At 36.4% G+C, this 13,462-nt stretch overlaps 1 pseudogene; it reads right to left on the bottom strand.

Annotated features, from left to right (window-relative positions):
• Positions 1–12,167: 12,167 nt before the first annotated feature.
• On the bottom strand, positions 12,168–13,081 carry LOC101828659 (annotated as a pseudogene).
• Positions 13,082–13,462: the final 381 nt, after the last annotated feature.

Genomic DNA, 13,462 nt, shown 5'->3' with positions numbered 1-13,462 from the left:
ATGCTTTGATATATTGCACATTTTTTGTAGATTATATACATTCCAATTGTATTTAAAGACAGGAATGGACTTTTAATACATTGATGATAGTGCTTGAAAATACTGCTTGAGGAAAAGTTACAACTCAAGGTAACAAAATTTTGGCTGAACATAATTTTGATCTATGGGACAGAAAATTGATATTGCTTTAACTTCCTTGCAAGGCAGTATGTAAGTACAGCAGGAAGAACTATTTACATATATCCATTTTCTATGCCCTACTACCTCTTTGAAATTAGGAACTTGAGCAAGGACTAATGTTCTAAGGAGGGAGCACAGCAATATAATGAATCAAACAATTTGTACGTTTTAGAATTATTTAAGAAAACCAAAATAAGTAACATTTGTGACATGCTGTGAGGATTTGTTTGTTGTACTCTATTTATTTCTGCAGTGTTAAAAGACATACAATCAACTGTATTTAGCATCAGTTTCAGGGGAGGTAACGTATGGTTACCTGGACACATATGAATAATCACATCGCATTCTAAACATAATACTTAGAAGGAATCTTGGAGACCATCCAAAAACAATATAGGATACTAACTTTATATAAGATACTTTTGAGGGAATTTTTTTATTTGAAAGCTTAAAGAGACATGCCAGGGGTCTCCAATATTTACTGGCATGTTATAGCGGAAGCAATAATTTTAATCAGTGATAGAACTCAAGTTAGAATAAAGACCAATAGCTACAAATTTGGCAAAATGAATTGCTAGGATCAGAAGACTCTCTTAAGGATGACATCTTTTCAACAGTGGAACAGGCTGTGACAGAAAGCACTCTGGTCAAAAATATTTGAACTTTAAGTAAAATTGCAAACCACACACTACTTAGGTTGGAATGCATTTTTGAATATGGTAGATCACTCCAAACTTATAGTTAGCACTATAACTCATGCATTGTTATTATTGTCCCAAAATCAGACTGAATTTGACTTGCTGTAAGTAATACTGACAGAGAAATAAAGGTTCTTATTCTCATAATCCAAAATCTGTCTTATATTAGTATATAGATTTTATATTGAGAACTGGAACAAAATTTAATAGTACAGCATTGGCTAGAATGCTCAAGGCTCTAATTTCCATTTCTAGCACCACGAAAGGTGAGTTCTGAAGTTGGAATTTACAAAGTAGGTATATGTTATTCAGTAAGACATTCACAATCTTATCTGAACAGTCATAGAATAATAATCAATGTTGTTAAATTTTAAGGCCACATGTATTCTAATTGCATTGTAGAACACAGTTTTCCTTTTATAAACATATTACATCATTTGTGGAACATTCTGTATGTAACACAATAAATAAAAGACTCAAAGACTGATATTGGGGTTCAAACTTGAAGCTGAAGGTCAGAAATGCAAAGCAGCCAGTCACTAGCTTTTACTCTACCTCAGACTAAAAGTGATGCTGGCTCCACCAAACCTCAGACTGCTGCCTCTCCTCAGTGTAGCTGGAGAATCCGAGATTTCACTGTCTTCCTATCCTCATTGTGGCTGGAGAATGAATGCCACTTCTGAGACCCTATTCCCATCTTAAATACCCTCATGACTCCTGGGATCCCAGTGTGTTTTTGGACTCAGAGATACATCTGCCTTTCTCCTAAGTACTAGGATGAAAGGTGTGTACCACCACCACCTGGCTTATATAGCTTGTGGTAAACTTTTCTTTCTGAATCTTCAGGCAAGATTTAATAAATAATAAAAAATGTCACTACATCTTTACTTCATGATCTATACAGCAAATTGGTGAGGGATTAGAGTAGGTATATGCTGTAGATTATATATAAGGAAATCAAGTTCATGAGAATCTTAATAATTGAAATAGCATAACAAACTAAATAATGACACAGACAGAGACTCTTATTGGATGAACTTTGTTTTCCACTACACAAGGGATCAAGTTTTCCATAAATGGATCAGAATATATGGATGTATGGGATTCCTAAAATAAACAACACAAAACTGTGAAGTGACCAATATTATATTTAACATTGTTTCTCTGAATCAATTCTTTATAAATTATATATATGATAAAATTCCAAATTTATAGACCTGAGGTAATATTTAAGTTGAACAAACAGGTATATAAATGCTCCTTTAAATTTTATTAGGTGAGAAAAATGTACTATTAATAATATATTCCCTATTTCACATCTAAGTCAGGCAATGCTTCCTAATTTCTGACCCAAATTCCAGATGCTCCAATTTCTACCATGTTCCCACATGTCCTGCCCTCTGTGGAAAAAGAAACAAACAAAAAAGCTTCTTGTACATTTCCTTTCATCTATATAATCATCACTAAATTATTGAAGTAAAGATTCAGTCTTGCTTTCATATTCTGACACTGTCACCTATTCTGCTTAGATGTTTCTTTATAAAAACAATACATTTACTTATCCCATTCCTACGTTCTCTGAAAGGCAAAATCATTGGAACCATTTTAATTACATATGTGTCTTTCTCTCTCAAAAAATCATGATAATAATAATTTTGAAATAATTTCACCTTCCTTGTATGATCATATTTGAGTAATGAGTAGAAATTTTAGTAAGACCCTTCATTACAAGTGAAAAGACTGCTCCATGGTATAGCTGAGGGAAACATTTTTTATTATGCACAAGACCAAGAAAATACCTAGAGACATCTGAAGAATCCAGAGTAGAGAGAAAGAAATTGATTGAACATATCCAAGACATTTGAAAAAGGAAGACTAATAGCAGGGATAGAAAAGTGAGTAAGAAAGAAGATAGCAAGAGTAGCAAGAGATAGAGATAGATAAATACTTAAGGGAAAGAGAGAGAGAGAGAGAGAGACAGACAGGCAGACAGACAGACAGACAGACAGACAGACAGAGGACTAGCAGAGACAAAGTGGAAAACCTTGCTATTATAAAGTGAACAAGCAGGTGTGTAGGAGGAAGGAAGACTGTGGAGGTACAAAGGCCTAGGATGCTAGTATGGACTACTGAATATATAACAAGCATATGTGACTAAGTACTGAGGGGGCTTGGATGTTGTCATTGGCTTTGATACACAAGTGCAGGTAAATGTCAGTGGAGTCCTGTGTGCCTTCTGTCAGAGGTAAGGGAAATAACAAATTTTGGTGGATGTAAACCACTTTTACAAGTTTCTGACACATACTGGCCTTTATATCACCAACAGAAAGCCTCTTAGAGTCCAGTTTGACCTCATTTCTGCATATTTGGATTGCTTGCAGCCTAACAATTTATAATATACTATGTTTGATAAAGTAACTATAAGCTCCTAGATACTATTTATTTACTGATTCACTTCTTTATGGTGATGAAATTATTACAGCATAAGAAGATATGAAATAGTCACTTATGCATATTTATTTCTTTTCTCATTGTGTGTACATACGTGGTTTATTTATAGTTGTTCACATGTGTGCCCATGCAGCTCTGTATCCATGTATATTTGTTTGCATGTGGTGGTCAGAAGTCTATACTGGGTGTCTTTCTTGATAGATCTTCATATTATATATTAAAGTACATTCTTTTATGGAAACCAGAGCTCCCTGATTCAGCTAGTTTAGCTATCCAGCTAGCCTTAAGGATCATCTGTATCTGCCTTGGGAATGCTTGGAGTACAGGTAAGGAATTATACCTAGCTGGCAATTACATGAGTTTTGGAGATCAACCCCAGGTTATTACACAGCAAGCAATTACACACTGAGCCATTTGTCCAGTCCTGGGGTATTGGTATATGTTTATTTGTGATTTTGTGCATACTGTGCATATGATTACATGTGTGTGTATGTGTGTCTGTGTATATAGATGTATCTATAACATTAATTTCCCACAGTGAACTCTCCATTCATAATATCTCATATACTTCTCTTGTGTGATATTCATTCAAATCTACAGTATATGTGATATTAATTGTTACCATTATATTAATATATGTGTAATATTAAAATAACAGATGGAATCAAGTGTATGGTTTCTCTAGTTTATATCCCTATACAAATTCTCTTAACTTACAAATCCATAAACTCAGAAAAGTAGTTGTCTTCTGCATACACACCCAATGCGCAGTGATTGAAACAATAGCACAACTAACTATACTACAGAGGTAATGAAAGCATATAAGAGACAGGGATCTGTAGCACTTCTGAAATCCAGACAGTAGCATGTTGATAGTTCCCTGATTAGTTATCAATACTAGCTACAACCTGGGGATGTTTCTTGGCTCTATTTTCTGGGTACTTGGTTTCACCATCTTAACCATCCTTTCTTTTCTATAAAACAGTATTCTGTGTTTACAGCTTAATAATTTTTAAAGTTTGCTTCCTACCTACAAGCATGTGTCGATCAAATGTCCCATTTTGAATTTATGCTACCCCATAAAGTACACAGTGCAATTCTTTAGACATCACTGGACATTTCTTATGAAGAAATGTATAGCTGATGTTAGTGGTACATGTCTATGAACCTAGCACTTGAGTGACGGAGGCAGGAAAGTGTCAAGTCCAGAGTCAATCTGAAGTACATAGTAACAACATCTCATAGAACACACAAAAAATAATCTACTCCAAAAGAAGCCACACCCATACGTTTCTGGAAGACAGGCCTATTTGCATTTTGATTAAAGACAATACACTAGAGATTCATATAATCATGTGCTATTGTAAAATGTTACTGTTACAGTGAATATCAATGTTAATTAGTGAGGTTGGAAACACCAAGCTGACCAGATAAGCTGAAGGATAATGAAACTGGTCTGAGCAAACTCTGGCTGGAAACTTTATTCCCTCCCCCTACCCTTCCACCAAGCAATCATTGGCAAGCTGTTCTTACCCATTTCCCTAATAATATTTTCAACTTTACATCTTTATACATATTCATGTATCTAATGTATCCAATCGTAACTGAGTGAAGCATACTTAAGGGAGGGTTTCTAAGAAAATCTCTGCCTATTCTAGGAAAGGCACCACCCCAGATAGCTCCAGTGGTGGAAAAGAGAAGAAATAGTAGGTTAGGACTTAATAAATAGAGGCAGGCTTTTCTGTTGCCTCAGTACCAGGACCACCCTCCATTCTAGAGTGTGTATTTACTTTCTGATCTTTCTTACCTGCTGAAATAAGCCTTGACTATTTGCTTTTGCTTTGTCTGCTCTTGCCCAGATGTAAATTCTTTTCCTTTGGGAGTACAACAGCTGAGTCTGGGGCTGTAGTTGAGATGCAAGAGAATGCAGGAGGAGATATCTCTCACATTCCTCAACTGAAATTTTTCTCTACATTTGCTCAGGGTTTCAGAGGCAGCTTCCCATCATGGCCTGTATGTTTTAGCTAAAAATCCATCAAGGCTCTTCAGAATGTCTGTCTCCCTGTATCAGATCTCCACACGCCAAACCATGTTGTAACTGCCTAATGATAACACAATAGAGATAATTACAAATTACAGAATTGGATAGTGAAAAACAAACATCATGCATTTTGTAGGTCAGGAATTTGATCGTGGCTTTAATGGAGATTTCTTCCTTCTGCAATAACAAGTACTGGATGGGACTGATCCCCCAGGAAAGTCTAGCTTAAATTGAAAGTCACTTCTAAGATATCCGACTCATGTCACTTACAATTCGGCGCTGACAATTGGAAGATTGGAAAGTTCCTCTCTACACCACGTCTTCTTGCATATTGCAACATAGATGCTGACTTTCTGGAAGAATCTGTTACCTAAAATACCATATCTGAATTGTCAATAACTTTTCCTACCTAGCCGCCACCCCCAAACAATCTCATTACCTTTTCCACATTCTATTGATAACACCAAATTTGGCTTGATGCAGTTATGGAAGCAAACTATGAAATGGCCCATAATCTAGGAAATACAGATAACCGGGGGATCTTTTTACAGGCTTGCTAACACAAATTCAAAGTGAGCAGTGTATATTAAATGCAATCCTATTAAATCCCTCAGAAATTTCTATATGGAATGGATTATTTGATTTAGTCAGCATACTCTGGCCTTTTCTCCCTGTTTACTCCATTTCCCTGGGTACTATTTATTGACTCATAAGCCTGCTGCATTTCTGTCTTCTACAATCCACTCGGACATGATCTTTTAGTATCGACTTTTAGGTGCATTTAAGAATATTTTTCCTTTTTATTTAAATTAGAAACAAGCTTGTTTTACATATCAATCCCAGTTCCCTCTCCCTCCCCTCCTCCCCTGACCCCCACCAAACCCTTATCCCATCCCCTTTCTGCTCCCCAGGGAGGGTGAGGCCTTCAACTAAGTACCTTCAGAGTCTGTCATCTCATTTGTAGCAGGGACTAGACCCTCTCCCTGTGTATAGGCTGAGGGAGTATCCCTCTATGTGAAGTGGGCTCCTAAAGTACATTCGTGTACTAGGGATAAATACTGATCCACTACCAGAGGCCCCATAGATTAATCAAAACTCCAAACTGGCATCCATGTTCAGGGAGTCTGGAACAGTCCTATGCTGGTTTCCCAGCTAACAGTCTGGTATCTATGAGCGCCCCCTTGTTTAGGTCAGCTGTTTCTGTGGGTTTCTCTAGCCTGATCTTGACCCCTTTGCTCATCATTCCTCCCTCTGTGCAACTGGAATCCAAAGTTCAGCTCAGTATTTAGCTATGGGTGTTTGCTTCTGCTTCCATCAGCTACTTGATGAAGGCTCTAAGATGGCATATAAGGCAGTCATTAATCTCATTATTGGAGAAGGGCATTTAAGGTAGCCTCTCAATTATTGCTTCGATTGATAATTTTGGTCAACCTTATAGATCTCTGGACATTTCCATAGTGTCAGATTTTTTAAACCTATAATTGCTCCCTCTATTATGGTATCTCTTTTCTTGCTCTTCTCTGTTCTTCCCCTGACTCAATGGTCCTGCTCTTTCATGTCCTCCTCTCTCCTCCTATTATCGCCTTCTCTATCTGCTAACTCCCTCTCCCCTCCCCCATGCATCCAACTAGTTCAGGAGATCTTAGTCAACAAGATAAAACAGCAGCCCACAGAATGGGAAAAATTATTCACAAACCCCACATCTTACAGATGGCTGATTTCCAAAATATACAAAGAGCTCACGAAGCTAGTTACCAGAACACAAAATAATCCAATTAAAAAGTGGGTGGGGTACAGAACTAAATAGAGAATTCTCAATAGAGGAATCTAAAATGGCTGAAAGACACATAAGAAAGTGCTCAACATCCTTAGACATCAGTGAAATGCAAATCAACACTGAGATACCATCTTGCAGCTGTCAGAATGGCTAAAATCAAAAAACCACCAATGACAGTTTATGCTGGAGAGGATGTGCAGAAAGGGTAATACTCCGCCATTGATGATGGGAGTGCAAACTCGTATAGACACTTTGGAAATCAGTATGAAGGTTCCTCAGGAAAAAGGTAATCAGTCAACCACAAGATCCAACAATTCCACTCTTAAGCATGTACCCAAAAGATGCACATTCACACAAGAAGGACATCTGTTCAGCCATGTTCATAGTAACATTATTTGCAATAGCCAGAACCTGGAAGCAACCTAGATGCCCCTCAACTGAAAAATGGATGGAGAAAATGTGGTACATTTACGCAATGGAGTACTATTCTTCAGAAAAAACAATGGAATCTTGAAATTTGCAGGCAAATGGATGAAACTAGAAGAAACCATCCTGAGTGAGGTAACCCAGTTACAAAAAGACAAACATGGTATGTACTCTCTCATATATGGATTTTAGACATAGAGCAAAGGATTACCAGCGTACAGTCCACACCACCAGAGATGCTAGGAAACAAGGAGGACACTAATAGTGACATACATGGTCCCCCTGAGAAGGGTAAAATAGTTATTCTACACCAGTGTTTTTCAAATACATGTCAGTTAAGTGTCTTGTGTGATTAGATTTACTGATGCAATAGTGATAGGATAAGTCTGGGATTCTTCATTTCTAAACAGTGCATATTTGAAGCTGAAATTGCTCTCCTAGACACTTTTGTGACATGAGGTGCTGTGTCAATTTTTTTCTACATATCCTGCATATTAGATTCACTTAGCAGGTTTCTTTTTTAATATTGGTGTCTGGAACCCAATCTCCAGAGATGCTGATTTAATTGTTCTGTGGTAAAGCCCAAGCATCACATTTTCTGAAATCTCCCCTGATGATTATAGTGTGAAAAGATGGCTGAAAATCACTACTCCAGACTAAAATTAGGTCAGAAATTTGAGAAGCAGCAGAGAAATGCTAGTTAATAAGAGTCCCCAGAGACCAAAATCAGATTGTGTTATCTGTTCTGAAAGGGGGAGAGCTCTGTCCAGGAAGATTAGGTCCTCCGAGATGAGCTCTGTTCATGTTCCACAGGGAAACAGTAGATATGAATGGATGGAAGAGAACAGCTGCTTCTTTGCTCAGTGTATATCTATTCATTATTTGCCTGAACAGCCCTATGCCTTCCCAGAGGGCCTTGTGGCTGCTTTCATCCTGAGGCTTTGTCTGGACCCTTCCAATTTACTGTGAGTAAAACCTACCCTACACTCCAAAATTAAAGACTCAGAACTTTTAACTTAAGGAAATGACAACAGAATTTACAATGTCTCAACATGAAATGTTCAGCTTAACAAGCACAGGATTGCCTAATTTTGTTACTAACTGAATCAGCCCATCTATGTTGCTATATAAAATACCTTAAAGTTGATGAATTACTGATTTAATAGCACTGGATATTGAACCCAGGATCATACACCTGCTAGGTAGATAGCATTCTATCTCTGACTTAAAGCACTATCACCAAACAAAATTATTTAAAGAGAACAGAAATTTCTCACCATGCTGAAAGCAGGCGTGGCTAAAATCAAGTTGTTGGCAAGTTTACTATCCATCCAAGGGCTGTTTCTCGTTAGAAGCAATTTTTGTTGTACATTCAACTAAATGGATTTATGCATTGTATAGCAGAAGTGTAGAAGAACTAATGTAGGCTTCATATAATGCCCCCAATAGTTTTCATTCAGGAAGAATGAGACCTGATGATTTCTTGAAGTGGCCCCACCTCTTAATGCAATCATAATCAAGAATGAGTATTGTGTAAACTTTACATAAAAAGAATAATCCTATCCAAGTAGTTTTATGTATCCCATCTGTTCATTCCTTTCTCAAATACTGTAATATGAGTATTATCCTGCCTTGCTAATGAGGAAACTGAAATTCAGGAAGGTTTAAAATTAGTAAAATTCAACCAAGGAGATAGATCCATAGGTAAAGTAGCTTTTATGGGTCAAATTGGTAACTAGAGTTTGATACTAAGAACACATGTAAAAAGGCAGATACAGTAAAGATCATCTGTAATTTCAGAACCCCTTCAGAAAATAGGAGGCAATACCATGAAAATTACCCAGCAGCTCACTGGCTAGCTGGACTAGAACAAAACATCAACAGAGATCTTGCCTAAAAAACTAGATAACTAGGTGGAAATGAGGGAATGACTACTGAAAGTTGTCATATGACATCTGCATGCACACTATGGCACACTTGCATTCACACTCAAACACAAATCATTCAGACATCTAACATATACACAGATACATACACACAAAGTGCTAAAAATACCTATTTACATTTGATTTTAATGTCTGACTTCTTATCCTGAGTATTACAATCCATTTTATTAATATTTAAGTGATTTTTATTTGATAATTTTAAGTAGGGATGGATATATTTTATATCGTAAATGAAAATTTAACTGAGAGATTATGATGATGATTCATAGGAAAGTGTCAAAAACAATTAACTAGATTTTATCTTGAGAGTTATATTGATTTGAGTTTTGTTAAGTAAAGTTCAAGCATGGAATAAAATGTTCATGCTTAGGTAAAATTGGGAGAAGATGATTTGCATTTCTCATGCTGAGATTTTGGAATTTGACTTGTCATATGTAGATGAAGCTATCAGCTACTCAGTAACATATTTAGACATGTATCTTAAATGTAAAATAAAGGAGTGTTATTGGCTTTTGTTGTGTGTTTGAGTATTAGCCCTTTATGAGTATGTACTACTTTGTTAAATCTAACCAACTGCTGGTAGACAGTTAAGTTGATACCATACCTTGGCTTTCCTAACAGTGTTTCAATGACTGTGGAAATGCAGCTATTTCTTTGGCCTAACACATCACATTTCCTGTGGGTATACCCAATATTGAGATTGCTGTAACATATAGTAATTCTTAGGCTTGTATTTTGAGACACCAGCATTGTTTTACATAATGATTTGAGTAATTTATGTTTATGTCAATGGTGTGTGAGAATTTTCTTTTTCCTGTATGTTAGCCAACATTATTTTTGTCTTTATTTAATAATATTTGTATTATTTCAGGATGTCATATGATGTGTTTTGTTCAAATCAACACATCAACACATCAAGCCTTGGGGGCAAGATATGTGACACAGATGTACTGTTTAAAGCTGAGCACTTTGCATGCAAACACTTATTATTTGTGCCAGTTGTAGGTCTCAGTATTAATTCCCATTTACTGCAAATGTAATAGGCACTGTAGTAAATGTGAGATAATTATCCCACTATGATTTCAATTTGAATTCGCTGATGATTAGTAGTATTAAACATCTTTCCTATACCTGTTAGTTTATTTGAATGTCTTCGTTTGAAAACTGCATATTAAGGTCTTTTATCCATTCATTAATTCACTTATTTGTTGTTCTGTTATTGGGTTGTTTGAGTTCTTTATATGATTTAGATTTTTCTCTCTCATCAAATGTACAGTTTGCAAATACTCTCTTTTACTGTATAGGTTAATTTCCTATGCTGTACAAACTTTTATACAACATACACACAATTTTTAATGTTGGTAATAAAAACAATAACATTATTCTACTTTTTAATATTTAACAGTAGTAAGACTTCCTGAAGACATGCACTACAACCATTTAGCAGATTCTCTCATCAATATGATGGTCTTGGCATCTTAATAGTATGTTCATACTTTAAGTCTATTTTGCAAATAAAGAAAGGTAAGATGAACAAGAGGTTCATAAAAAGGAAATACAAATAACCAATAACAATGTCATATCAACCTCATTTGTTATGAAAGAAATGCAAACTTAAAATATGGTATCACTTTCAAAAAATAAGCCATCCAATCTTCAGATAAAAGCAAGACAATACCTTCAGTTGACCAAAGGGTATTAAGATGGTGGCATTCACACACGACTAAAGTATAAACGGCAGTTTTTCAAGAGAAATATGATTAACACATGCCAAAGTTGTTTGTTCAAACCCTTTGAACCAGTCGTTCCATTTCTAAAACCTGTCTGCAAGATGCAATTAAGCACATCTCTCAAAATACCAGTTTTCACTGTACTACGGCTTACATTAACGATGCGATTAAAACTGCTAGCATGGAAATGAGTACACTATGATACATCTCACTCAAGCGCAGTAGTGTTATTTCAAAAAGGCTTAGCTTTTCCTTTCAATAGTCTGTTTTTGACAGTGGTAAAAAAAATGTCAGACATATCAGTGGGGAAATCTTTGGGGTGGGGGGATTATTCAACACTGATAAAACAAATGTCATAACTTTATAAAGATAGAAACCTGGAAGCTCCAGGAGCAGGTTATGTTACTGAAGCTAATGCAAAATGAGTAGTGTAATGCTAATGACAACTTAAACCTTACACTGTGTGCCACACACACATCAAAAAAGATAGTATATTAGAACCACTCAGTCTATGCAACAAGAACAATTACGAAGAGCAGAAGTTATTTTCTTAAAATTACAAAACTCATGATCTCATTTTAAAAAGTTAATATGGATTCATTTGCAACAAAAGTTTCTGGAATGGTAACTCAAGTCTTACGGTAATTCTATGAAAATGCTTACCTTCGGTAAGTTTACACTTTTTCTTTCTATGAAGCACATTTATCATTTGAAGATTCTCTCATCAATTCTATCAATTATAATTCTGGACAGTAAGAAGTAAACATATCAAAGGAGCCACTGATGTGTAAATCTACTCTTATAAAGCATTTGTGTCTTTAAAAATGTTTTGATACATAAAATTTGACCACATCCAGCATTTTATTTTAGTGAACACAGAAGACTTCCCCCTTTTCTTTTCTTTACTCAGGGAATCTATCATGACTTTGTACCATTTCGTATAAGAATTTCTTCTGGGAAGCAAAAGCAGTCCCAAAATGAAGGATCCTCGGGTGTCATACGAATAGCAGATGTTATCAAATCACTGAAGTTAAGAATGGTGAACTGCCTCTGGGATGGTTTAGAATCATCTTCATATGAAACACTTTGATGTCCAGATCCAGCAGGTTTCCTAAGAGCCACTGCAATAAAATGGTGTTCATCTATTTTGCTTTCCTCCAAAGCCCATTCTTTTTCTTCTTCCCTATCCAAGAACAAACGTGTTTCCTTATAAACCTGGACTATATCAAAGTTTAATGGCGATACATCAAACTCAAGTCAATGCATTTGAAATCCCAATCCAATACCAATGGCTTTTATAAAGCTTTATTTCAGTGCCCAATGATGGTAAAACATGTCCAGTTGAGTCCATTCATCATTAAAACTTGTGATTGCTTCCCACTCCTTGTTGGTAAACTTTCTTTTTATAGTATGAAAGAATTCTGGAATTGAACCACGACTTGGAAAACCAGTCTTCATTATATCAATGCCAACTAGTAGCTCTGGTTCTGCAGCAAGCACTGCATAGTCCCCCTGATGAGAGATGTTAAAGTTGAAATTGGGAGAGGGATTCAACGACTCTTTCGCTATGAAGTTCTTTGCAGATGATTATGATTCCAAGGGATGTTTAATTTCTCCGCAACTTGCTTCCTTATCATCAGCCTGCCAGCCAGGGCTGCCTTGGCGTCGCGGGCAAACACGAACTGGCCGATGCACTCCTTCTCCTCGGGCTGGATCGACTGCAGCGCTAGCAGCCATTCGGCTCAACTGGGCAGCCAGGGGCCTGAGGAGAAGACCCAGAGGACGCCCTCCATGGACTGCAGGATGCACAGCCTCTTGGCAAGGAACAACATGCGCCTCACCTGCACGGCCGCCGACGCCAGCGTGTTGTGCAAGCTTTTAATTTTGACATAATTCTTTTTTTTTTTTTGCTTCTGTTCTCAGTTTTGGGGTCATACCCAAAGTTAATTGCAGAGATTATGTAAGAAGAATGTTTTGTGTTTTCTTCTATTAGTTCCAGAATTTTGTGTATTATACTTAAGATTTTGATCAGTTTTGAGTTAATTTTTGTATATGATATGAACTAAGGGGTTATTTCTTTCTTCTACATGTAAATATCCTTTGTTTCTAATACCCTTCATTGTGAAGTGTATATTTTTCTCATTGTGTATTCTTGGTAACGTTGTTGAGAATCAGCTGGCCACATGTGTCATGCATGAGCAGTAAGCACTTTA

This window comes from Mesocricetus auratus, unplaced genomic scaffold (assembly GCF_017639785.1).
Source record: "Mesocricetus auratus isolate SY011 unplaced genomic scaffold, BCM_Maur_2.0 Super-Scaffold_100003, whole genome shotgun sequence".
In the NCBI taxonomy this organism is placed as follows: Eukaryota; Metazoa; Chordata; class Mammalia; order Rodentia; family Cricetidae; genus Mesocricetus; species Mesocricetus auratus.
Note: the sequence above shows the minus strand (reverse complement) of the source record. Positions and strands in the feature narration are given on the sequence as shown.